This window comes from Globicephala melas, chromosome 11 (genome assembly GCF_963455315.2).
Source record: "Globicephala melas chromosome 11, mGloMel1.2, whole genome shotgun sequence".
In the NCBI taxonomy this organism is placed as follows: domain Eukaryota; kingdom Metazoa; phylum Chordata; class Mammalia; order Artiodactyla; family Delphinidae; genus Globicephala; species Globicephala melas.
The window spans coordinates 73,244,340-73,270,354 of NC_083324.2; the positions used below are offsets into that span (position 1 = coordinate 73,244,340).

Genomic DNA, 26,015 nt, shown 5'->3' on the forward strand with positions numbered 1-26,015 from the left:
AGATCCTTGCCAGACATGTGTCACTCCAAGTGCAGGGGGGCTGTAAGAGTCTTAAAAGGCCACGTATGGCCTCTGAGCGGCCAGCTCAAGACTGAGGCAGCCTCTCCACGAATCACACAGCTCACTGCTGTTGCTGTCAACGTGGCAGCCCCGGGGCTCACACACCCCCTCTTCCAAAGGCACCACAAAATTCTGTGACTCATGGTGGCAGCGTGTGTGATCAACATCCTGGCTGCCCCTCTCTCTCATGGAGAATTCATCCCAGGGAGCCAGAGAGTATCCACGAAGATGTCAGACTGACAAGTGGAGGAAAGTTAAAGGCTCTTGGCCAACCATATGAGTCCTGTGAATAAGAAAAAAAAATCTGTCATCCACCCCTTGACATCCAGACTGCAGCCCTGCCCCCATCAGTACAGAAGCAGCCCCCCAGAGACACACACAGTTGGATCCTCTATTTGTCAGACACTCTTCTCAGCGTTCGGGCGCCATGCACCTGTTTGACTCCTGGCCAGGTTAATGCCTTTCTTTCTTTGTCTTTGTGTTTCTGTCTCTGTTTTCTCTCCCTCTCTCATTTTCTGCAAAGCTCGAAGCCGGTACTCACTCCGCTGAGTTGCACCACTGGCAAGCTGACGGGCCGCCAGCAGGCTTGCAGGTTGTGACTAGCTCAGACTCCTTTATTTCTTTCAACTTGGGAGGAGGGAAGGCTTTGTTTCTCAAGCAAATAGCAGGAAAGGGCTCTCTGGTCCTAATGCCTTCACATTTTCTGCCACAGACGGACTCCCATAGGGGTGAGTAGGGAAAGAAGGGGTGGGGGAGGGAAACCTCAAGAGTCTTTGGAAAACCACGTGACCACTTTTCATTCCGACCGCTGTTCTTATTGTCATGAATCACATGGTATTTGTTGGGGAAGTGTGCAGAGTATAGAATTTTAGCGATCATTTCCCTTGACTGGAATGACTCACTCCCATTGGCAAACACCAGTTAACGACACAGGAAAGGATGAGGAAGGTACGGGGGTGGGTAACCAGGGCTGACGCGGGATCGTAGGTGTAGTGTTGGGTGGTGGGTGTTGAGTTAGTTCTGGTCATGCCTTCTGTAGTTTAGACTGAGTCCGTTTTGTCTTACACGGGGCCAAGGTGACACGTTGCCGGGACAGATTTGTGCAAACTTGGTTTCTGTTTAGGGTCCTCTGGGGCTTCCGTCTGTCCCACCCTCTGTGGCTGAAACAGATTTTGCTGTTTGTCCTCTGGCAGTACCTGGAGGAAAAAAAAAAAAAAAAACCTCAGGGAGTGGTCACAGCCTTAGAGACACTTATCTCCAGCATTTTCTCGCTGAGGTGTATTCGCATGTGAATTCAGTGGGAAAACGTTGAAAGTAACACTGAAGATGGCATTTTATCACTTACATGTGTGATACGGAGCAGCCAGATTATTTGGAGGCAATGTACTGATAATTAATTGAAACATTTCCATAAACGAACACAACACAGCTTTCCTCATTTCACAGAGGAGACAGAAACTGGTTAATTACCCAGCCGTATATTGATCTGAGGCCAATGGTGGGAACGGGCCTCTGCTTTAACCTAGTTTGAGACTGAGTTTAGTCCAGTTTTTTTTCCTCCCACCCCAAACATCTCTATGAGTTGTTCCTGGCAAAGTAACATGGTGCCAGGGTGGGAGGTTCTGTATAAACATTAAAGCGAAGAGAACAGAAAATCCTTCTTGTCAGCAGTAGGGAATCAGGAAGAAAGAACTAGAAGTGGACTGTAAGGGAACTAGAGGAGCCTTGCTTTTTCTGACCTTGCTCTTGGGTGTGGGCCTGTGTCTGCAGCCCAGGGCGCTGCCTGGTGGACTAGGGGACCAAATCATCTGGAGTGAGCCCCATTTTCAGTTCCCTGGGGACTGGTCCTAGGACACTTCTTGGAGAGGAGCCTGTCTCATAAGTTCTCAGGTACCAAGTTGCGTACTTTCTTCTTCTTATTCCCCTCAATATCTAAAGGTATCCCTAAGTTCCAGGATGCTATGTCTCTGCAACATGGACAGCTAAAATATTAACCTCTGTCTCCATCTCCAAGTAGCTCTGTGTTCACTTTTTAAGATGCTTTCCAGAACAGTTCCTGTTTCTCTGTGTAGAGACATCAGTTCTAATCTCGCTATATGAAGGGATACACAAAACATTCTCATATGATCTTGGGTGAGAAAGAATAAAATTCCTCACTTATACAGTAGGGTTGGAGGTTCAGACCCAGGTTTGAATTCTAACTCACACATATATCAGGCAAGTTTCTTACATCTCAGAAACTTAGTTTTATTATTTGTCAAACAGGGATATAATATTTATCTCTTGGGGTTACTGTGAGGATTAAATGAGATGCTTAGTGTAAAGTGCTTAGGGCAGGCCTGACACACAATTTGTGCTAAACAGATTGTAGCTGAGATTATGAAGCTAACATTGTTTTGTAAAAATTGTATGTCTGTATATAATTTGCAGGCAAGTCCTGGTTTAAATGAATCAGTAGGTAAAAATCTAAACTTTTAGAGGGATTATTTGCTTTCTAAAATGGATGGCTACAGAGTATATTTAAAACAAAAATCACCATGAGATATTTAAACAAGTTAATACTCATATGGCATTCATAAAGCACTTAACACAGTGCCTAACACATAGAAGTACTCAATAAATGTTTGTCATCATTATTATTATTCCATAGACTTATAAATTTTTATAGAGCTAAAAGCAGTTGGGAGCCATTCACAAAAACTCAATACAGCGCTAAGAGAATATAACTATTCAGTTATAGTGTCAGAAAATAGAAGATGTTAAATTACACTTAGATGTAACTAGGCATGCTAAGGTTCTTTTCCAAGGAGTTATAGGAATAAAGGGGACCAGAAAGATCTTTCAGAAAGAAATATTCCTAAAGAAATTCCATTTCATCCTAAAAGACCATTGCAAAGAAAGACCATGATTTAATCTGTTTAAAGGCCTTCAGAGAATCCATTTTTACAACTTCTTTTTTTGTTATCCTTTCTTCTGAGTAATTTTTCAAGTGCGGCTACAAATGCTCAAACTTAATGAATTATGATAATGACAGTGGTATTATACCACATAGCTCCTGTAGTCTCCCTCAAATTCTTTACGGAAGCAAGGAGTAAATAAAATAAGATGATAAAGATACATCACTAACATTCTCTACTTTATCGCAAAGAAAGATACAAACCCAGATATCTTGAAGTTCACGGGGGCAGTACAAAGATTCAGAAAATATTTCCTTAACCTTGAGTAGCCTTCAATAGTATAACAAGAGCAATAGCGGCGGTTATAAGTTATGGCTGAACAGTAAATTATTGTCGTCTGGTTGACTAATAGGGTCTACCTTATTGTATTGAGTTTAGTTCATATCCAGCCGAATTATAAAAATCGAGCAGAAACCAGTCTAGAGATACCTAGTGCAGCAGAAGCCCTGTAGGGGTTGGTTCCCCTCCCCACCCTACTTACTGTGGTAAAGTACGGCCTTATCACATAATAATCTGTATTTAAGTGGCACCCCCCAATCCCCAGAGATTTTATACATTATCTCATTTCATCTTATATGATCCTAAAAGAAGATTCACTACACAGAGGTAGCCAAAGTTATTTCTCACTGATTCTATTAAAGAGCAAGGTGTGTGGCAAGACAAGCAAGGAACCTTGACAACAAACCAAACCGTTGCATGGCTTCATCATTGTAATATTATCACCCATGGCATTTTTGATGTTCAAAGCACTTGTGGGGCTTAACACAAAGATGATAATTACTTTTCTGGAGCTCATTAAAAAAAAATAGTACGTAGATAAATAATTACTGACTTTCAAAATGTAGTTTATGTAATTATACTCTTAGGAAAAGAAGCACAGCTGTTTATTGAGTCTTATTCTTTGACTGGTGGGTAAGAGTGTGAGCTATTGTTAGCCTCCTAGCGGAGACTGTACCTTGGGTTGGTTATTCACTGCAAAAAACTCCTCCTCGCCCCACCCATCTGAGTGAAGTATCTTAGATTAACCTACGTCTGTACCACTCTTTGGCATACACGAGGTGGAAGGGGTTTATACAGGCATTTTTCTGCAGTCTTGGTCATTGTGCCCATGGACCTCTCTGATCCTTTCTGGAGGTCTCTTAGTGTGGTAGGATACATGAATTAGAGATGCAAGGTCATACACATTGGCTGCCTCAGGTACCCTGGGAGAGGCCAATACAGGTTGTGTGGATGATTTTTCTCTGCAATTGTAGGATCATTTTACATGAGACAGAGTTAAGAACTGTAATCTTTTTGAAGTTTTTTTTTTTCCTGTTTAAGCAAATAGTCTTGAATTCCTTCTTTCAAGATATTTAAATATCGACGAATTCCACTTAACTGTACAGGACTATTAAAGATGTCTCAATTTTTATGACTCTTAGTCGCTCAACTATAATATTTCCAAAGGGCAGCAGAGAGTAGGGATGAGTCTAATAAACAAAGTTCCTAAAAATTATTTTATTACTACCACAAAATCTAGAAACTGCAGTGGAAAAACTCCATTTGCTCACTCAAGGTCTATCGGGAGGGTTGTTTCATGTCATTTCAAAGCCGGGGGTGTTTGATGTAGTTCATTTTTGAAATGTCGCTTATAGCTGAGTTTCTGTCAGCTCCCCTGGTTGAGGGTTTGGAAGCAGCAGCTTCAGTAATGTTTCAAGTGTATGTGGACATTAATTTTAGCAGGGCCACTCAACTCACAGAGGGAGTGATGCCTTAAGAGAGGTAAAAAGGAAAACTCCAGCAATTAATACTAATAAACCAGAAAGTTAAAGCAACTATAATAAAACACTAGACCATCCACTCTTTTTACTGTAGAACCCTTCCTTTCTTAAGACCCACCTGTTTGGTAGACACACCTCTGCCATCGCAGCCATGGGCAAGTAATTAAGTTTAATAGGAGCCACTCTTATTTTGAAGACGTTCTCTGTTTAAAGCCACAGAGGGGGAAGTTATTAAATTTAATGGACCCTAAACAAAGGCAAGCCCTGTGTTACCAATTGAACATTCCATATTCTTCCCTATAACATTGACTGTGATCGGTTGGGTTCTTTTTGCATTCCGTAAGTTGCAATTCATCTCGCTTTCTTTAGAAATGGGCTATTTTCTGACACGAGCAGAGGATATTTTTTAGCTTACTGCTGTAGGCCCAGTTTTCCAGGGCCTCCCTGGACCTCAGTTGAGCATAACTTTTGAGTTAACTGGTGCTGAGGATGCAAGAAGTGGTTTCCATTCCTACGACATCAGTGGGGGATAGTTGGCCCAGCTCACAAAGTTGACTAAACTTGGTTGTATGACTAGTTACTGCTACTTGTAGCTAGACTGAGCAACTAAGCACAGAATGAAACCTGTGTACACGGTTCGACTCTGACTTTATACGTGTTTCTTGTCAGTTGTTTCTATGACGATTTATTTTTGATACATGTACAGCCACCCACATATGGAGAAAAGCCTCAGTAATGAAAGCAATCATGCTTATGCAGGGATGGCAAAGACATGGTGACACATTTTATTGAAAGGTTTGCTCTAATCCCTTTCTTTTCATAGAAGAAAGCTTGGGAGCTTGAACCTAACTTCACCAAAAGTATTAAAGTTAATTTTTGAATGACACAGTGGCTTCTGTGGTTCACTGTGATCTGAGAAGAGGGTGGAGACAGTTGAACTAAGGAAACCTGAGTTTTAGTTTCACTGTCACTAAAGACTCTTTGCACTGTTCTCAGGTATGTCAGTTAATTTATTGTGCCTCAATGGTCCTGTGTAAGTGAATTACTCAAAATTGCCCACCTACGTGTCTCAGAGGTTCTGCAGGAAGTACGATCATGTCTGTCCAGGGATTTGTTGTTCTTAGGACTTTTGGTAAAGAAAGCTCGCCTGACCTGATAAATGCCAGTGGAAGAACGAAGTTATGTCATTAGCTTCAAAAGAGTAGGAACATACTATCATATATATTTGCTTTTAAATGAATGCTCTATTTTTTAGAGCAGTTTTAGATTTACAGAAAAATTGAGCATAAGGTGCAGAGTTCCTATCTCTCTCCCCCACACCATCCCCACTGGCCACTTTTTCATATTATTAACGTCTTGCATTTGTGTGGTACAATTGATGAACCAATACTGATGTGTTATCATTAACTAAAGTCCATAGTTTACAGTAGGGTTCACTCTCAGTGTCGTGTGCTCCCGTGGATTTTGCCAAATGCATAGAGCCATGTAGCCACTGTTACAGAATCACAGAGAAGAGTTTCATTGCCCTAAAAAAATCTCCTGTGCTCCACCTACTTCTCCTTCCCCAACTGCCCCCCAGTCCCCGGCAACCACTGATCTCTTTCCTGTCTCTATATTTTTGCCTTTTCCAGAATATCATATAATTGGCCTTTTCAGTATGTAGCCTTTTCAGACTGGATTCTTTCACTTGGCAGTGTGCATTTAAGATTCCTCTGTATCTTTTCATGGCTAGATAGCTCATTTCTTTTTACTACTGAATGGTATTCCATTGTAAGGATGTTATTAAATTTTAAAAAACATCCAGACTGTTCTCCCTGCACCTCTGAATACTACCACCCCATTTCCTTTTGTTACTGACTTAGTGATATTTCTTTTTAGAAAGCATTTCATGCATTCCTACCTGGGGGAACAAGTCCTCTGTCTCAGCAACTGTCCCCAAATGGTCCAGATTACGGTTTTCCTTATCTTTGGCCCATTTAAAAACAAAAATATTTAGTCATTTTATTTATTTATATTTTTTGCTGCATCGGGTTGCAGCACGCTGCTCAGGCTCTTCGTTGTGGCACGCGGGCTTCTCTCTAGTTGTGGCATGCGTATTTGCTCTCCCTAGTTGTGGCACAAGGGCTCCAGGGTGCATGAGCTCTCTAGTTGAGGCGGCTTAGTTGCCCCGCGGCATGTGGGATCTCAGTTCCCTGACCAGGGATCAAACCCACGTGCCCTACATTGTAAGGTGGATTCTTTACCACTGGACCACCAGGAAAGTCCCTGGCCCATATTTTATTTTATTTTATGTTTAAAATTTATTTAGTATTATTTTTTGCGATACGCGGGCCTCTCACCGTTGTGGCCTCTCCCGTTGCGGAGCACAGCCTCCGGACGCGCAAGCTCAGCGGCCATGGCTCACGGGCCCAGCCACCCCGCGGCATGTGGGATCTTCCCGGACCGAGGCACGAACCCGTGTCCCCTGCATCGGCAGGCAGACTCTCAACCACTGTGCCACCAGGGAAGCCCCTTGGCCCTTATTTTAATTAAAATTTTTTTCTTTGGTTTTGCCCATAGAAACATTTACCTTTAGGTGGTCGTTCCCATCAATTCAAGTACAGCACAGACCCAAGCTAAAAAATACCGATCCATTTATGTTATGGATTGATAGCTGCCTCCACAAATACTCAACTCTTCTAGGTAAAGGATGCTCCTTTTCTTCTAAGAATGCCTGGCATTCCTCAAGTATGCTGTGCTGCCTCATACTTACGGGCCAGCCCATTTCTCTGCATTGGCTGGACAGGTCCCGACTGATCCTTCTTCAGGCATCCTTTTCCCAACCACCACTTTCCTCCAAGTGAATCACTCTCTCCTCCATTTCTCGTCTCTGTACTTTGGGCACATCTCTAATGTGTATGTATTTTCCTTTAGTAATAATTTCATTATATGCCTTTCCCCTTTCGTAGAAGATAGGCTTCTCCAAGGACAGGACTGTGTCTCACACATCCTTGCACAGGATATTGGTGCGTAGTAGGTGCTCAGTGAATGTTTAATGGAAAAACTATTAGTGGAAAAGACAAGAGAAAAAAAAAAAGGAAGACTGGCATGTAGGAAAAAATGAAAGAAGAAAGGGGAAAAGGAGAACGAAGATTTTATTCACCTGGGAAAACAAATAAAGGACAAAACAAGAGAAACTTTTATGACTGATAAGGACAGGAAATAGCACAGTAAGAGTGTGCATGAGCAGTGTATATTTTTATTTCCCAGTCTCTTTGCAATGTGTTTCACATTTAGAACACATATCAAGACTGCATCTGTTTCCAGTACTTGCTGCTAACAGTTAGTAATCATGCCAAAACATACTTTAGATCCAGCTTGAAACCAAATGATCAAATAGAGTTTTTGATTTCTAATTTAGAGTCTGACATTAATTATAGCCGTCATGTAATAAAGTGTCAAAATCTTTTCTGAGAAAACGATAGAAATTATATTAACTAAGCCATAAAGTGAAGCAAAATTATTCCTCCAAAACAAAGCAAGAGATCTGGTTTGGACAACTGTCATTTCTCACAAAGTCTTCTGAATTTTTCCTGTTTTCACCTATTCTTCGCCCCCCGCTTTTTAAACTCTTGCCGTATGATGGGGTTTGGTGACACATCACCTCACCGTCCTGGTCCGTGGTCTCTGGGCAAACTACACTTTCTCAGTGGCCCTCTTAATGCCTGGCATCGAGAACCAGGCTTCTTTATTCTTGGCCCCTGCTGGTGCCAGCTAACGTGGTCTTGGTTCTTTGGTGGCCATGTTACACTGTTTTCTCATATTTGCCACTTCCTGTCAAGCTGCGCTTCTCCCATTTCTAACTTCTGCAGTTTTTTTTTTTGTTTGTGTTTTAGATCCAAGTATAGAAATTTATAGTTCTTCCTGTTAGGTTTTATTTTATTTAATTCAGGTAATAGTTTCTACCTGTCAAGAACTTTGGATTTTCATTAATGTCACCCAATATATTAGTAGTCTCTTGCTTTCTTTCCAACCTCAAGTGTCTTTCTTCAATTCATTTCAGCCATTTCAAGTCGGGTCAACAGATACGTAGTATGTGACTTAAAATGTGCTTAGGCAGGCAGTGAATAAAAGCAAAACAGAAGACAGCATCTCTGCCTTCAGGAAGGTTTCAGTCTCGTTCAGAAGACATGATGAGAATATGACACGGTTACATTATGATACCAGCCCGTGTGGATGCCGGAATATGCAAAAACTGCTCAGGATTTTAGTGAAAGGAAATCTCTTTTGCCCCTGCGTAAACTTAAAGTCTTCTCCTGTAGGAAATTAAAATTCAATTCCATTCTGCTCAGATTGTATTTTTACTCTGAATTGCTTCGACAATTACGTTTTCAGCTGAAAAAAAAATTACACTTGTTGACACGTGTGGTTTCATAATGTTTCTTAAGATATGACAAGAATATATAAGACCTTGTCTTTTCCCAGCTAGATTGAAAGCTTCCTTTAGGCCAAGGACCTGGCCTTCTAATCCTTTGCTACCTCTGTTACTCTCTCTCTGCTCTGCATGTAGTTGCTCATGGGAAGTCCGTGCCTGAAGAAGAAAAGTCTACCCAGTAGTCCGGGCTGCATGCCTCAGGGTTAACTATGCTCTGACCATTAGGAATTGGCGAATAGATCTAGAAGTGGGGCTGTATCGGAGACTAAGGATAATTGTCATTTACCTTAATTTCATATTCTGTATACACAACTATGGTCCTAGCACGTGATGATGTTATAGAATTTTCCACTGTCTCTTTTAAAGTGAAGGAACACCGTTAGACATGTGCTCTAACATATACATGCATTATGTGCATGTATTTACCTATTCACTACATTTAGAATGAAAATACATGCGAATATTCTTAACAGGTCTCTTATTTGGGATAATCCTAAATATCAACCAAGCTACTACTTACTTTTTTTCAGGAAAAATACATTATTAGTATTATTTTTTACTTTATTGAGCACTGCTTTCTCAGGAAATATTACTTGATCAGTGCTGGTAGAAAAAGGGAAAGAGAAACTGCATGATTATATTAAGTTAGTTTTTACATTTGTTAATATGTAGAAATAATTATAAGGGAGAACTTAGAAAGATATAACTAAACAAGTAAAAAGCTTTTGAATAATTTAAATTCTATATGATAAAATGTAGATTACAGCACTTAAATTTGAATGGTTCCAAGTCATTTTTGGGTAGTATTTTATTTCGAAGAGTTCATTTTCATAAAACAAATAGGAAGGCATATATTATTAAATTGGGTTGGAACATAAGTCACTTGTTCTGAGGTAAATCTAGGATCCCATTTGACTAAACTGTCTAAATTATTATTTTTTTGATGTGACTCTCAAGAAATTCATGAATGTCAAGTCTATGAACATCCTATAAATTAAAATACTGCTCAGGCAACATTGTCCCTGAATATCTCAAAGGATTTCTTCCTCAGAAAGGTGTCATATCTTTTCCAGAGAGACTTTCACCTTAAGTGACCAGCTTAGAAACTGCCAAGCATGGGGGACTGGGATAAGACCAATGTTTCTGTATCCAAACGTTGGCTACAGCTGTCTCCAACCCCAACGGTCACCGTTCCAGCTCCCTGTTGTAATTAATAATAATGTTATCATTAATGGAATAATAATAACAAGTATCAGGATGGTTATAAACACTCCACCCTATGCCAAGGAGAGCAGTGATTCATAATAAATCAGTAATAAACCCATTGATGTGGATACAATAAATCCACATGTAATTAAGAAGAACCCTTTCTATATAACAACTACAGAGGAAATAAAAACAGGCTTGGAAAAGAGGAAAAAGTCTGATAATACTGTTGTGGTCCTCATCATCAAAAGTAACAAACCTGTAAGCTCCCAACCTACACCTTGGGAAAACAGTGATTCTCAGTATTGCTTAAAGGTGTGGTGGAGAATTGGCCTTAAAGATTCCAAAAAGGAAGGGCTTCCCTGGTGGCGCAGTGGTTGGGCATCCACCTGCCGATGCAGGGGACACGGGTTCGTGCCCCGCTCCGGGAAGATCCCACATGCCGTGGAGCAGCTGGGCCCGTGAGCCATGGCCGCTGAGCCTGCGCATCTGGAGCCTGTGCCCCGCAGCGGGAGAGGCCACAACAGTGAGAGGCCCGCGTACCGCAAAAAAAAAAAAAAAAAAAAAAAAGATTCCAAAAACGAAAGAGTTTGACTCCCTGGGCAGTTAATAGAACAAGTTCCATTTTTTCTGACCTTAGAAGTTTATAGTTTGTCAAGAGTACCACCCCTTTGAAGCATTAGCTGGATCTCGGTTTTCCATCCACTCTCTCTTTTAATTGGCGCATTTAGACCATTGACATTTAAAGTGATGACTGATACAGTTGGAGTAACATCTACCACATTTGTTACTCTTTTCTTTTCATTGCCTTGTTCTTTATCTGATTTTTGCCTTCCACTCTCTTCTGCCTTTTGTGGTTTTAATTGAGTGTTTTATATGATCCTCTTTTCTCTCCTTTCTCAGCATATCAGTTCTACTTCTTCTTTAACCTTTTTTTAGTGGTCGCCCTAGAGTTTGCAGTGTACATTTATGACTACTCCGAGTCTTTCAATAACACCATACCTCTTCATGGGTATTGTGAGTACCTCACAATATATAAACATCTGTGTGTAGGTTTTGCGTGGACGTAAGTTTTCAACTCCTTCGGGTGAATGCCGAGGAGTTCAGTTGCCGCATCGCATGGTAAATGTCTGCTTAGTTTTGTAAGAAACGGCCACGCTGTCTCCCAAAGTGGTTGTGCATTTTGCATTCCCACCAGCAATGAATGGGATTTCCTGTTGCTCTACGTCATCTCTGTGTGCCTTTGTATTTAAAGTGCCTTTCTTGTAGATAACATACAATTGGGTCTTTTTTTTTTTGATCCACTCCAACAGTCTCTGTCTTAATGGTGCATTTAGACCATTGGCATTCCATGTGATTATTGATATAGTTGGATTAGTATCTCTTTGAGGGGTTAGTAAAGTCTTAAATAATCTTTTTAATCCAGCAAATGATGGAAGCATTTAAATTTGGGACACGCATCCCCAAGGAGAATAGAACCCAACAGTGATAAAATAACAGTTGTTCAATAAAATTGTGTTGAATTGACTTGGTTTATCAGAAAAACATTTCTTCTGAGGCCCAGGCATAGGGCACAGTGATTAAACTCTCATAGCATCACTGGACGTGTGTTGGAAGCAGCACTTGGCTAGGAATTGAGGAACCTGGCATCTAATTTTGGATGTGCCTCTGAGTTCTTGAGCAGGTCGCTTAACTTCCATGGGTCTTAGTTTCCTCAGGTGTGAAATGAGTTAGTTGGGCTAGATACTCGTGAAGCTTTGAATGTCTGTGATTCTAAATTAAGGCCTGAAAGCACATCAGAAAACTGGATACTGCCACCCATAATAAGAATAAAGGCTAGTATAGTATTTGATTTATGAACTAAATTTGTAGGAATAACTACTACAGATGTCAAGGAAAGCTTTGTCTTGTGCTCCAGTTGATTCTGATGAGAAGCAACCTAAGATCAGGTTAATTAATGCCAAAGAACTTGACACTTGACCACAGCTGAGCTTCTGTACATGGTGAAGCCTCATAGATGTGCATGTGTGTCAGGGTCTGCAGACAGATTTTGAAACCCCAGCTTTAATTTAAAATTAAGGAACTTGGGCTTCCCTGGTGGCACAGTGGTTGAGAGTCCGCCTGCCGATGCAGGGGACACGGGTTCGTGCCCCGGTACGGGAAGATCCCACATGCCGCGGAGCGGCTGGGCCCGTGAGTCGTGGCCGCTGGGCCTGCGCATCCGGAGCCTCTGCAACGGGAGAGGCCACAACAGTGAGAGGCCCTCGTACCGCAAAAATAAATAAATAAATAAATAAATAAATAAAATCAAGGAACTTAATTTCATTGACATTTTACACACCCTTGCGTGGCTTTATGCACCTTTTCTGTGTTACGCACTCTTTGCCAGAGGATGGTTATAATGAAGTGTACTTTATCTCACTGGAGAAATGAGAACCTTGTAAGCTAAAGGTTATTAAAACAAAAGGTGAATTTTGTAAATAACAGAATAAATGGGATCAGAGACCAGACTTTCTATATTAAAGAAATTAGATATATTTAGAGAAAATATGACTAGAATTATAACAAATTTCCTTTTAGTGATGCGTTGCTATCATAGTGTTTTACGTCCACATGATAAAAATCTTTATTAATACGGTGATGAATAAAAGCTTTTTCTAATGGCGTATGACGTGGTGATTAAACATTCAGTCTTTGGAGCCAGACTCCCTGGGTTTAAATACAGGCCTCTTCACTCACTAGCTGTGTAATCTTGGGGTTATTACTTAGCTTGTCCGTACCACAGTTTTTCTATCTGTAAAATGGGCTAATAATAGTAATAATAATATCGCCAATGTTGAAAGGTTGTTATGAGGACTCAAAGGTAGTTAATATATGTAAAGCCCTTAGAAGAATGCCTGGCACTCAATACATGTTAGCTTTTCCTGGGGAAGGGTAGGCAATTGAAAATAAGAAAATATTATCTAGGGATATGTGCTGTGAAAAAAATAACATAGGGTGATGTGATGCGGAAGAAGCATTTAAGCTGAGATCCAAATAGCCAGGAGGTGTAGCTCTGCCCCATCACCCCAGGCAGTGGGCAAGAAGAATGCCCGGTGGCTGGAGTGTGTAGAAGGTGAGATGCCGTCAGAGGGATGGGATCCAGGCCATGCAGGGCCTCGCTGGTCAGGATGAGAGGTTTGGATTTGCAGGTACCTACAGTGATGAGCCACTGGCAGATTTTAAGCAAGGTCATGATAAAAATGAATTTCTGTCTTTCAAAGGTCACTCTGGCTGTTTGGGGGAGAATTTTGTAGGAGGATGAGGGAGAAAGCAAGGGTGTGGCCGGGAGGCTGTGACAGTCATGCTGGTGACAGGACGGTGCTTTATGCTTACCTGGAAGGGATGGGGATGGGGAGACTGCGGATTGGAGGCGGTATTTGCAAATACCCCTGTATCATCAAAATGTTTCAGTAGTTCTCCCTCCACCCCAGTCATTAGTTTACTTTAAAAGGAATAATCCTGCATCTTATAAAACCGTAGTTAATGTTTAGACGCTGTTCATACACCCCAGAGTGAAGTGGTAATTCAGGAATTGCTTGATTTATTAGGTGAATACAGAACCACCCACCTGGAAAATTCAGGCCAGCAATCCATTGTGAGAGCTGAAATGTTTGGTTTGGTTGTTTTCATTGACACATTAATCTGATTATTTCCAGTAGCTCCCCTTCCTTGGCACCGTGCAAACCCCGACTACAGTGCAGTGAAGTGAAGTGCACTGATGAGATTAATTAGGAGGACTGACCCGCATTGTATGTCCTCCTCTTAAAATGTAGGTATTGTGTTTTTATGTCTTTCATGGCCTTTATATACTATATGCTATACACTGCTTTTAAGATGGAGTGAAATGCTGTGCAGGGGCTATTAGATGATCACAAGGGAAGCGTGTGTGGCAACAGCCCTGACGGGAGGAGACCCCTGGGCAAGGGGCTGGGGGTTCCTTACATCAGGCTTGCTAGCTCATCTCCTGCATTTGAGACAAGGAAAGCTGGGTGGGACACCAGTACTTGTGCTCACTGGGAATGGAGTCAACAACCCCGGACACCTGCCTCCCAGAGGACTGAGAAATGGGGACATGGCTTAAACTGGGAAGAACTTGAGTTGATAAGGGATGAGGGACTTGTTCTAAGCAGAATCTCATAAGCACAAACTAGGGTTAAAGGAGGAATCTTCAAACAGCTGAGACTCTTGTATAGAGTCACTGCTGTAGTCAGTGATCACTCCCTTCTCAAATCCTTTAACCGGGCCTTCAAGAGGGAGTCTTCCCTCCCCCCACCCCCAAACCTTCCATTTGTGGTTCTAGTAATTAGCTTCCAGATCTTACGAAGATATGAGTACTTTTGACATTGCCTGTTTGAAAAGTAACAAAAGTCCTGCTCTCCATGGACACCAGCGTCCTCTTCTTCCTGCAGTGCCAAGGTGCAGAGGGAGGTGTGTCCTGAAAACCGTTACCACCATTTGTTAGCTTGTTTTAAAGGAAAGGAGAGCAGTAAACTCAGAGTCTGGGGAGCATATTTCTTGGTGACCTGATCCACTTAAAATTTAGTTGATGGATTTATACTGAGTTTTGGAAGCCCAAAGGACCCAAAATAAGGTACGATTCAAAGGGCATCAGCATCTCCTGGGATGGGACATGTAGAATAATTCCAGGGGCTCTGAAAACTTGATGGATTGGAATTCCGGATAACAGGTGGGACATTTCTTTAGCTGTGGAAGCTCATTCTTAACCTTTCTCTCTGGCTTTGTCATTTAGAATAGAGCAGTCAAGGAAGATTGAAACCAAAAGACTCAGTGTAAGGAGGATGCAAAACCAGATTGAGAAACACCAAATAACAGGCTACTGGGGAAAAAAAAATAGGCACTTTTTAAAAGGAATAAAACTTAAAGACAACAGGCTTGAGAAGGAGGGCTGTTTTCTCCCCAGGAGCCAGGTCTGAATCCTGATGGTCAGACTTGCTTCTTCCTCAAACGAGGGGTGGTCTTTTTGTGTGTGTGTGTGTGTGTGTTGTTTTTTTTGCGGTACACGGGCCTCTCACTGTTGTGGCCTCTCCCGTTGCAGAGCACAGGCTCCGGACGCGCAGGCTCAGCGGCCATGGCTCACGGGCCCAGCCGCTCCGCGGCATGTGGGATCTTCCCGGACCGGGGCATGAACCCGTGTCCCCTGTATCGGCAGGCGGACTCCCAACCACTGCGCCACCAGGGAAGCCCGAGGGGTGGTCTTGATCAGGCTCATGGTCCCTTCCAGTTTTAAGGCTTTGGTCCTGTTCTTTTTTGCTATAACTTTGCAGTATTATGTTGAAAATCACTACAAAAGTGGGCAAGGAGATAGATAACTAGGCCTCTATTTAGGGACCGTGGAAATAGAAAACTGGCGATGTGGTTGTGTTTCAGCCCCTGTGCAGACCTTCCAAGCTAGTATTTGAAGTGTCAGCTAGAAGCCACAGCTTACGCCCTGGGTCCCTGCAGGTGGCTTCGTGGCATTGCCCAGCTCTTTGCCGTGTTCCCTGGTGCCTAAATTAAGAGAAAAACTATTTCACCAAAGAACCCCACCCAAGGGTCTTCCTGCTAACATTTTAATACAAAGGTAACATTTCAAATGGTAAATAACAGAACTTCCGCTTGGAAGTTGGAGGAAAAAATCTTCCTGAAAGTTTGTAAAAATCGAATAAGCAAGTACCACTTGAGATTATGTAGAAGGCGGATTGGAGCCATTCACAGTGAGGTAAAGCTCTGCAGTTACTGAAAAATGTGGCAAGTGAGCTCTAACAAATAGAACAAATAAATAGGCAAGTTAGCCTTGAGGGAAACGGGACGAATAAAGAGATTTGTACAGATACAACCTGCGGGTTGGGACTGTGGATTCCGGTGGCATCACACTGGGTGTGACAAGGACCATGGCCCAGTGCAGTGTGAGGACGAGGGGCCTCCAGCAGCACGACAGGATGCTGGTCTTCTGAAGGCTGGGTCGGCCAGGAGACGCGGAGATTCGGGCAGGCGCCCCTGAACGTGTGAAGAAAAACTGAAGACACCACCAGGGAGGAGGAATCGTCCTCTTGGTGGGGAGGCTGGAGCTCTCCTGCTGCTCTAATTCAGCAACTCCCAGAGGAAACTGAAAAGACCCAGGACGCTCACGTCATCGATAACAGTGGCTTTTCTGATGGCAGAAGTTACGTAAGGCCTGCAGAAGAAGAACACCGTGTTACGACAGATTAGGTGCAGAGGAAAACGGGAAGGAGTATACAATAGCAACTATATCCAAAGGTGATAGTAAAATTAAGTGCATAGCAAAACTCAGGATTAATAATGATAATAATATTTAGATAGTGTTTTAAATATATAGAAAAGACTTTCACAGACATTCTCATTTGACCTCACAGCAGCTCATCGGAGTATAGATGTTATTATAGTCCCTGTTTTGCCAGTAGGAGTTTGGGTTCGGGGACATTCAGAGACTTGACCTCTAGGTCACATGGGGAGACGGGGGAGGGAAAGACTCAACCCCACATCTCTGGGCTCCAAGTGTGCTTTCCCCACCATGCGTTGTCATAGGGGTCTCCACATCAGAGCCAGATTTTGCTACAAAACCTGTTGGGTGTCATCCTAAGAGGGATTCTTATCACATTGGTCTTTCCAGGCTATCTTTGGGGGACATAACACCAGTAATCCTTCCTAAGTAGCCAATGTTCATGCTTACAGGTCAGAGAACCCAAAATAAAGTAAAATTCACCAGATTCCTACCAGAAACAACAGTGGAAATAATCCACCTTCTGATTTTTGTAAACCTGAATTTTATTCTGAGATGAAAAATGTACATATTAATGAAATCTTAAAACCTGAAAGTATGTATTTTTATGTGTGGGGCAAGGAAACTTAAGCTACTTAAATTATGCATAACAATATATCCTATCCTGCAAGAGTTGGAAAGGTGGATATAAATATTTATATTAATTTCAGATAGGTCAGATCAAAACAATTTGCTGGAAAAGTCTAGAACAAAGAAGAAAGAGAAATAGCTCACGTCGTATCTCTCATTGAATGTGTGAGCCTAAAGCAAATTTTAACCCCCTTTACTGCTAAATTTAATGACGAAAAACTTTCTTGAAAAGCTAATAGTGTTCCCATTTTCTTTTGGCCTCCTTGCAAACTGTTGTTAACAGTTATACTTTTTTTATTTTGTGGAAGAACTTAATTTTCTAATCGGCATTTTGTATATCGAGGGAAACCTGGTATTTTTCGCACAGTGGATTTATATACTTCATTTAAAAAAAGACTGTAATACTGTTTTTTAATGAATGGGCACCTTTCTTTAGAGGAACAGCACTTCTAATAGAATTTTAAAGGTACTTTTGGAATTCTCAAGGTTTTGTAATATGTAGCTGAATTCGAATTTTAGAGCTGGAAACCCATAAAGATGATTGAGTCAAGTTCCATCATTTTACTGACAAAGAATGGGGTGGGAGGGGGCTCCACCATGATCACCCTTCCCATTAGGGACATTGCTGTGACTAGACCCCTCCCCAACCCCGACTGCTAGCCCAAGGCTCTAGAATCCTATTCTCCTGCTACATATCTAATAGACCGCTGACGTTATTTTGCTATTGCCGCACATGGCCATTGTGACCTGAAGGAAAAAAAAAAAGCTATCCCTGAATTATCTCCTTGGCCCCTTTCCTCTTTTCACCCTCGAATTAACTCCTTATGAATAGAACGAGTAGACTCTGCTCCACGTCGGTGACAGCACCATCTCTCCTGGCCGGTCATCAGCTGTTTTGGGCCACATCTAGAGTGCACTCAGTGGACAGTATGCCCAGGCTGGGGAAAAATCGGGCTCAGGTTTCGGGCAGGCAGAGAACTTCCACTGTTGGAGGAGCTACTGTTGGACTATTTGTTGTGTTTTTGTGTGTTTCTCTCAAGGATATGGAGCTGACCAGGCCCTCTTTTTTTTTTTTTTTTTTTTTGGTCATCGAAACAAGTAGCTCCTCTCAGACACCTTAATACATAATTAGGTGTGTCTGTTTACACTTGGGAGACAGCGGTCTTCATGTCCTAAAGACGTACAAGGAGTCTGGGAGCAGCCACAAACAGATGTTGAAATTGTCCATTTGCGGCAGGGTTATTCCTCTAGCACCAGGAGTAAACATTGAGGATGAAACCCCTCTGCAGGGGTGGGTGTGTGTGTTGAGAGGGCAATGTTATCGAGCAGAGTAGAAAGTGAAAGGAGGTCCTCTTTTTCTTTTTTTTTTCCATTTGCCTTAGTATTTGTTTATCTCCTACAACAAGGAAAATTTCACTCTTTGGCTTTGGCTGTTTGAAGGCTTTTGCCAAATGCTTTACAATCTGTAGGGTTTGATTTGTGTCAAAAAAAACCCACTTTGAGAACAAGGTTCTATGTAACTAAGATGTGTTTGTTTTTGTTTAAATCACTCAGAAGAGAAATCATCTCTTGTCCATTGTGAAAAGAGAGGTTTCAATCAAAGGAAAATTCTCCATATTCTAAAATATACAAACAGCTCTTTGAAATGGATGCCAAATCAAACTCTAAAAGGGACGTTTTTCTTGCAGAAGTTTTGAGTTAATTCCGTGTGCAGGGCCTGAGTGGAAAAACTCAGAATGTCAGAGGAACGAGTTACTGCAACACTGTGTTTGGATTCGGAAGTTACATAAGGAGCATTGTCTCAGGACAGTATGAAGACTTGTACATGGTTTTAGGCTGAATCCTAGCAAGAAAGAAAAAGAAATTCTTTTCAAAGTGAGTCCGTTTTTCAGTTAAATAAAAGGTTGTCATTTGGTTTCTGATATTACTGGATATAAACCTTCAATGTGAGAAGGCATGCCGGTCATCACTTAAAAAAAAAAAAATTCAATCGAGATCATCCCCGTTGTTAAAGAAATACCATCTTTCTCCCTGTCAGGACTTCTCTTAGGATGAAAAGTAGTAGACGCTAAAGGGACAAGTTGCGTGGGGAAAAGGGACAAATTAGGAAACGCAACAATTCCATCCTGGCTCTGCCACTAATTGGCTGCGTCCTTGAGTTGGTGCCTCCTTTCCTTGACTGAGCTTCCACATCAGCTGGGCTTTTTGTGAAGGTAAAACCAGATGTATGTAAAAACAGTGACAACCTAAAAAGCAACATACACATTTGCGACATGATTTTTTAATTGAACTATTATTTTTGAGAGTCAGTGTCGACGTGGGACGGGACAGTTTGCTTGGGACTGAAAAAGCCAGAACAAATTTTTGCTCTTAGTATAAGGGAGCAAACCCAGGGGACAGGTTAGAACGAGAGATGCACCCCAGAACCGGTGGGCAGAGCAGTGCTGTGGGTCTGGGACTAACCTGAGCCCTTTCGGTGCAAGTAAACCACAGGGGTCGTAGGTCAGGAAGAGCCGTCGGCTGCAGATGGACAGGCAGAAATCAGAAGGCACAGGCAGAATGCAGTTAGAGGCAAGGCTTTAGGTCAAACCTGGCATCACCATCTCTTTCTCCTCTCACACATTTAAAAACTTCCCGAATGTCACTCTGAGAGGAGCTACGGTGCGTTTGAAGATATGGAGGCCAGAGTTGTGGTTCTCGAGGAATTTACAGGCTGGTAGAAGTGGCGAGGTGATTGTAGGTCCTCTGCGTGCGCACGCCTGCCTAGAAGAGAAATATAAGTGAAGAACGAGGTGCAGAGGGAGGAGGGGTCACTCTGGGCCAAAGCAAGAACACGAGAAGACTCTTGGAAGCGGAGGGGGATTGTGAGGTAGATTTTACAGGCTGCTTAGAATTTCAAGGGATTGAGATAGAGTGGAGGTGGGGACACTGAGGGCTGAGGGGAATAACGTAAACCCAGCGCCTGAAGGAGGGAAAATGGAAGGTGGACAGGACAGAACATGGACAGGGGTCCAGTCTGAATGGATTGTAGAGCTCCCAAAGAAGGAGCGTGAGAAACGAAACTGGAAAGGGAAGTTGGGACAGGATTGTTACTCCAGCAAATGTTTGCTGTGTTCCTAATAGAGAGATCTAGAAACATACACACAAACCCGAGTAAAAAGCGTGACCTGAAGTCACAGAACGGGTAGGAAAGCTTGAGGAACCAGCAAGTTGGATGAGACGAGGATTGATAAGCCACCTGGGCAGCAGATACAACACACACACAAGTGGACCTTGGATCTAAGGCTACCTTCTGTCACGACCAGGAAGCCTCTTACATGGTCTCCCTGGGACAGGAACCCCTCCCAGGGCATGGGCAGAGGGAGCCGGTAAGTGGATGCGTCTGACTGGAGAGGGAGAGAGGGCACGGGTAAGGACAGGTCCCGGCAGGACACAGCTTGAGGCTGAAGCCTGTGGCTTTGATCCCAGATTAACGTGGGTCATATCAGGCCCGGGAGAGCTGTAGCTTGTGGAGCTGACGTCGAGCCTGAACCAGAGCACTTTGGTCATCTGGTTCACATGCTGGGTCTTGGGACATCGGCTGGTTTGAGACACAGGCGTTAAGGTTCAGGATGGCCTCAGGGCTGTGGGACCACACCAGGGCGCTAAGCCCTTTGAAGGGAATTTTGTTTGAAAAACACGGTGCCCCGAGCTTGTCACATTTTGAGCGATGCTACCTCCCAGGCAGCTGCTGCCTGGAGCCTTCCTGGGTCTGCGCTAGAGGCAGTCACAGGGAGAGTCTGCAATTGCATTGGTGCTGGATGTTAAGAAGGGGAGAATCGAGCTGGATCTGAAAACACTGCGCATTTAGGGGATGGTGGAATGTGGTTGCTATGGTAATTATTTGCTCTCCTAGCCTCCTTTTCCCACTGCAAGAGGCTTTTTTTTTTTTTTTTTTTAACAGAAGAGTTTGGTTGGGTCTGGAGCTGGGTGTGTGGAGTGAATCAGGAGTTTCGGGATTCTAATTCTCAGCTCACGTCTTTCCTAGCTTGGACCCAATTTTTAAATTTCCCTTCATCTCTGGCTCTACTAATTCAAGTAATACCGTATGAAGGAATACCCTTTTGAGGTGGAGGTGTTTACTATTTGCTGTGTACTTTTGCCTGTTCTCACGTACAAGAGTCTTACCCAATGAGAGAACCTGGGGAATAAATAAAGTGACTTGCTTACGATCACTCAGAACATCAACGGTAAGGACCATATGAGAATTCTGGGGCTGAGTCGAACACGGAAAATAGGTGGCAGGAATCAGCCCCCCCACCGCACCCCGTTCCACATCCCATCCCCACCTCCATCCCCAGGCCTGTCACTGACAAGTGATCAGAACCCTCTCCATCATTGCCCTCCAGGTAGGCATGGCCACCAGTATGTTAGAACTCGCATGAAAGTGACACAGAATCCCTGAACCGTGGAGGGGACTGTGGCAGCTGAGCCCCCTAGGTCTGGGGCCAGGTCCCAGGCCACCATTTACTGGTCTGTAACCTTGAGGAAATCACTTTGCTTCTTGGGGCTTCAGTCTGTCATCCATAATGTGGGGTCAGTGATAACTGTCTCCCTCCCAGGGCTGGGGTGAGGATTTAATGTGAGTAGACATCTCCCATGGAGCACAGATCCTCTGCAGGTGGGAACCTTCGAATCTCTTTCCCCGTAGTAAAACCTGAGACACCATGGGATGCTGTGACTACAAAATCGCTTGGAGGATTCCTATGCTTGGAGCAGAGACTGGTCTGTTAAGCACCGGCCAGTGCTGGTACCCAGCGCATCCTCAGGGCATTCCTAAACGACGTGCCAAGCTTGAAAGACTTTCCCACTGGAGCACCCCGAAGGGCAGAGGGAACTCGGCTCCTTCCCCACTCTGCGCCCCCCAATCTGCTGACGTAACCCAAAACAACCCCGCCTCTTGCCTGGAGAGCATTTTCTTGTCTCCTGTTATACCTTAAAATTAATGTGAATTTTCCTCCATAGTGTATCTGCTTTGGTTTTAATATAAAACTAACGTCTTAACTTACTAATATCAGTTCAATGTCCCTTTTTAAAGTCCCTCCCCCATTTGTTCCCTTCTTGTATTTCATGCCTTCCTATCAGCTGAGCTTGATTGTCTAATATATAACATCTCAACCAGTTCATAAATTTCTGCTTTTAATATAGTCTGAGTTACCATTAGCACAGGCCACAGGAAAATACCAGGCTGTCCCTTCTGCATTCAGGCTTTTTGGAAAGATTTACTTAGGAACAATTTATCATTTAGTTGCAATTTTTAAAATAATCTTAATTGGCCACATATGTTATCGAATAAAAGCCGGTCTCCTAGCCTCTGCCTCTGTCCGCGTGGTCCCACCCCACACGTGCGCATGCGCACTGCATGTTGCAGGATGTCAGAAAATTATGCCACCCTAGGCAGATACCGTCACAGGAAAGCCTCCCCCTGATTTAAGACAAGATTACTGATATTGAAGCTGTTATTTTTAGGAGGGAAAGACTGTTGCTTCTAAACCTCTGTCCCTCTTTTTCCTAGTTCCTCCTGTCTTAATTGTGGCTCTGTGTTTTGGTAGCCATAAGTCATTAGTGGTTTTTAATTTCTCTGAAACTGAAATAAGGTCTGAAAGGGTGGATTTGTCCCTTTTTCCTCCTTTTCTTCCTTCTTTTTTTTTTTTTTCTGGCTAATCGGAGGAACGCAACCACATCTGAAGCCACTTGGCTCATTATGAATTTCATGGAAACTGATTCTCTGAAAGTGTTTCCATATGTGTGTTCCCCATATATCCCATCCTCTCTAAATGGGAGCACAGACGTGTGCATGGGCTGGAAATGGCTTCAGGATGTGACAGAGCAGTCATATGACCACCGCGGCACTGTGGGTGGCCCCTTCTGAAAGACACGGTGTCCTGGGTGCTGGCCTCCTTCCTGTGGCGGATCTGGTTTCAAAGACTATCCACCCTTCGTAGCCTTTAAAAAGTTCTTAATCAAGGCCTAGCAAGAAGATCTCTCTCGTTTTTCCTCCGTTTCTGTCCCCCCTTCACCCTTTGGTTTCTTCCTTCTCTCTTACCCTCCCTCCCCATGCACACACGGACACACACACACACACACACACACGCGCACTGCACATCTATGGCCTCCCTCCTTCTCACCGAGAGGAAATGTATTATTCCAACCATATCCTCAAAATTTGGGTGGGTTTAAGGGATGGTTGAAGTTTCTGAAAATTGCCAGGTTGTGTGTTTTTGGCTTTATTTTTATTTTTATTTTTCCTTTTTCTCTCTCTTTCCTTCAGCATAGCATACTTTCTTAGCCTTGGGATCAGCTGGTCTTTCAGAATTTGTGAGGGTGCAGTGGAAAAGTACAATTCATTACAACACGGAAAATAAATATTTATACTGGATAGTCGAGGCACTTTTCCTCTCTTTTGCAAAACCGTGGAGCTTGCTGGTCTGACCTCTCATTATCTTCAAAAAATCGATTTCAGATCCTCATTTTGCTGCTTTCTTCTCCATCAACGTGATCCATTACATTTCTCCCACGGCGGGTATATTTTTCCACCCATTGTCTAATGAAATTAAAAGTAAAACTAATTTAGTGATTGATACTTGATCATTTTAATGTGAGGGGACAAATTCAGGGAAAGTAAGAAAACCGATGTAAAAAATCTCTTAAAACCTCAATGTGGAAAATGCAAAGTAATGTTCTGCGTAGAGTCCAAAGTTGATTTTTAGGTAATGTTTACATAGCATTTCTGCTTCTGTCATGTTGCTTGCTTGGGTCTGTGCTAGTAACTGATTCGTTTAGTAGATGTTTTGGAAGTACGCGTCTTTTTTCAGTGCCATACCGTGAACGAGGTAGGGGAGCTGCTTTTTTTTTTTTTTTTTTTTTTTGGCTGCACAGTGTGCGGGGTCTTAGTTCCCTGACCAGGGATCGAACCCGTGCCCCCTACAGTAAAAGTGAGGAGTCTTAACCACTGGACCGCCAGGGAAGCCCCTGCTAGGTAGGATCTCAAAGAAGGATACACGGTTCCTCTTCTTCATTTGCTTTCCCTTTAGCTGGAAAATGAAAATGCTTCTCTAAAACCAGTGATGATACTTTAAAATGCATGGAGTGGTAAATTTACATCTGTAAACGTTGCAGATGTATAGGGTAAAGAAAAGGTGATAGGGATTTGTATACCTGGGAAGTCCTTGTGTAGTGGTGAGCTTTGAAGGCAGTGCTTACGTACCCGGCTCTGGCAGAGAAAAGAGAGGTGGCCGTGAGTCTGGGGATGAGCAAAGCTGTAGTGAGGGTTCTGAGTACATGCCCCGCCCCAAAGAGGAAGGTTCGTACGGAGCAGTAGTGGGACGTGACCGTGGAAGAGTAGAACAGAGGGCTCTGACTGTGCCAATAGCCTCACCCTTATTTTCCGCACCCCCTTTGCAGAGCTGCTCAGTCACGCCTGGTGAAGGGTGGCTGTGACCTGTGCTGGGTCGGGATGACACCCTGTGGTTTCAAGGCTCTGCCCCTGTGTGGCCTGAAAAGGTGGAAGATTTTCCCCTTCTGTGTGTGTTTTCATAGAATGCAGATCTCTGGAAGCTCAAGGCCGAAGCTCTACGTTTCCCCACTGGCACACACTGTCAGGGATGCAGACAGGGAGTAGCACACTCGGGCCTGAGACAGGAGGACCACGTTTTCATCTCGGGATGTCACGCAGATCCACGTGTCTCCAGGGTGCCATCTCTTCATCTATAAAGGTCATCCACAATTCTGGATGATGCTGACATACTGGCTCTATATACTACCTAGAAATTCAGACAGGAAGCAAGCTTTCCAGCCCACTCCAAATAAACCACGTGACCTTAGTGGCAACAGGTACCTTGGGGTCCAGAGGGAGAGGAGCGTGCTGACTCGCCTTCCCGCAGGCTGTACCTTTCTGGCCTGGCTGTCTTTCTCCTTCCTGTCTTCTCCCCGTGGCTCCCCAGTGTAGACTTACACACAGATACGGACTCTCAGGATATTGGGAACAGCACGGTGGCAAAACAGAGGAATCCGTTCACTAGTGGTAACTGCCGTTTGCGGGCCCCTGTCTGAAACGTGAGGTCAACTGATGTAACAATGCTCGGGGAGAGCTTTGAACACCCTTTAAAGAGAGCTTTAGGAGGTTTTATAGGTATGGAATCGTATTTGAGTTACATTTTAGGTTTGATGTCAGCATTACTTAATGTTTATTATAATATCTATTTGCTTGATGCGTCAAAAATGTACCAGCTGTTGTGCGGAGTTCCTGATCCCCCAACTAATTTACTTATTTGTTGATTTATCCATCCCTTCATACACTTATATTTTTAAAAAATTTAAGCTCTTATAATACAGACAGTTCTGAGGGATATGAAAGGAAAATAAATCATCTTTACCATTCAAAGCTTACTTTGTAGTTGGAGAGCACAGGCTGCGAAACAGCTAATAATTCAGTAAAGTAGTGGCTGAGGGCCCGAAAGAGTGACATGGAAAATAAATGCTATTTCGAACAGGAGTGAAATAGGAAATTATATAATAGAGCAGTTGGGAAGGTGGCAGCCAAAATGTAGAAGGGAAGAAGATTCTTAGAGGAGAGCGGCTCTGTGGAGATCTCATGCATTATATGTTCCAATAGAAAGGATGCTGCGAGGGGGTTAATAAAAAGTACCCGGACGTTGTTATTTGAG

The 26,015-nt window shown here is 43.1% G+C and overlaps 1 protein-coding gene across 2 annotated transcripts in view; it reads left to right on the forward strand.

Annotated features, from left to right (window-relative positions):
• The window catches only part of RUNX2 (RUNX family transcription factor 2), a 122,390-nt gene that overhangs the window by 90,593 nt on the left and 5,782 nt on the right, over window positions 1-26,015 (forward strand). The window lies entirely within an intron of this gene.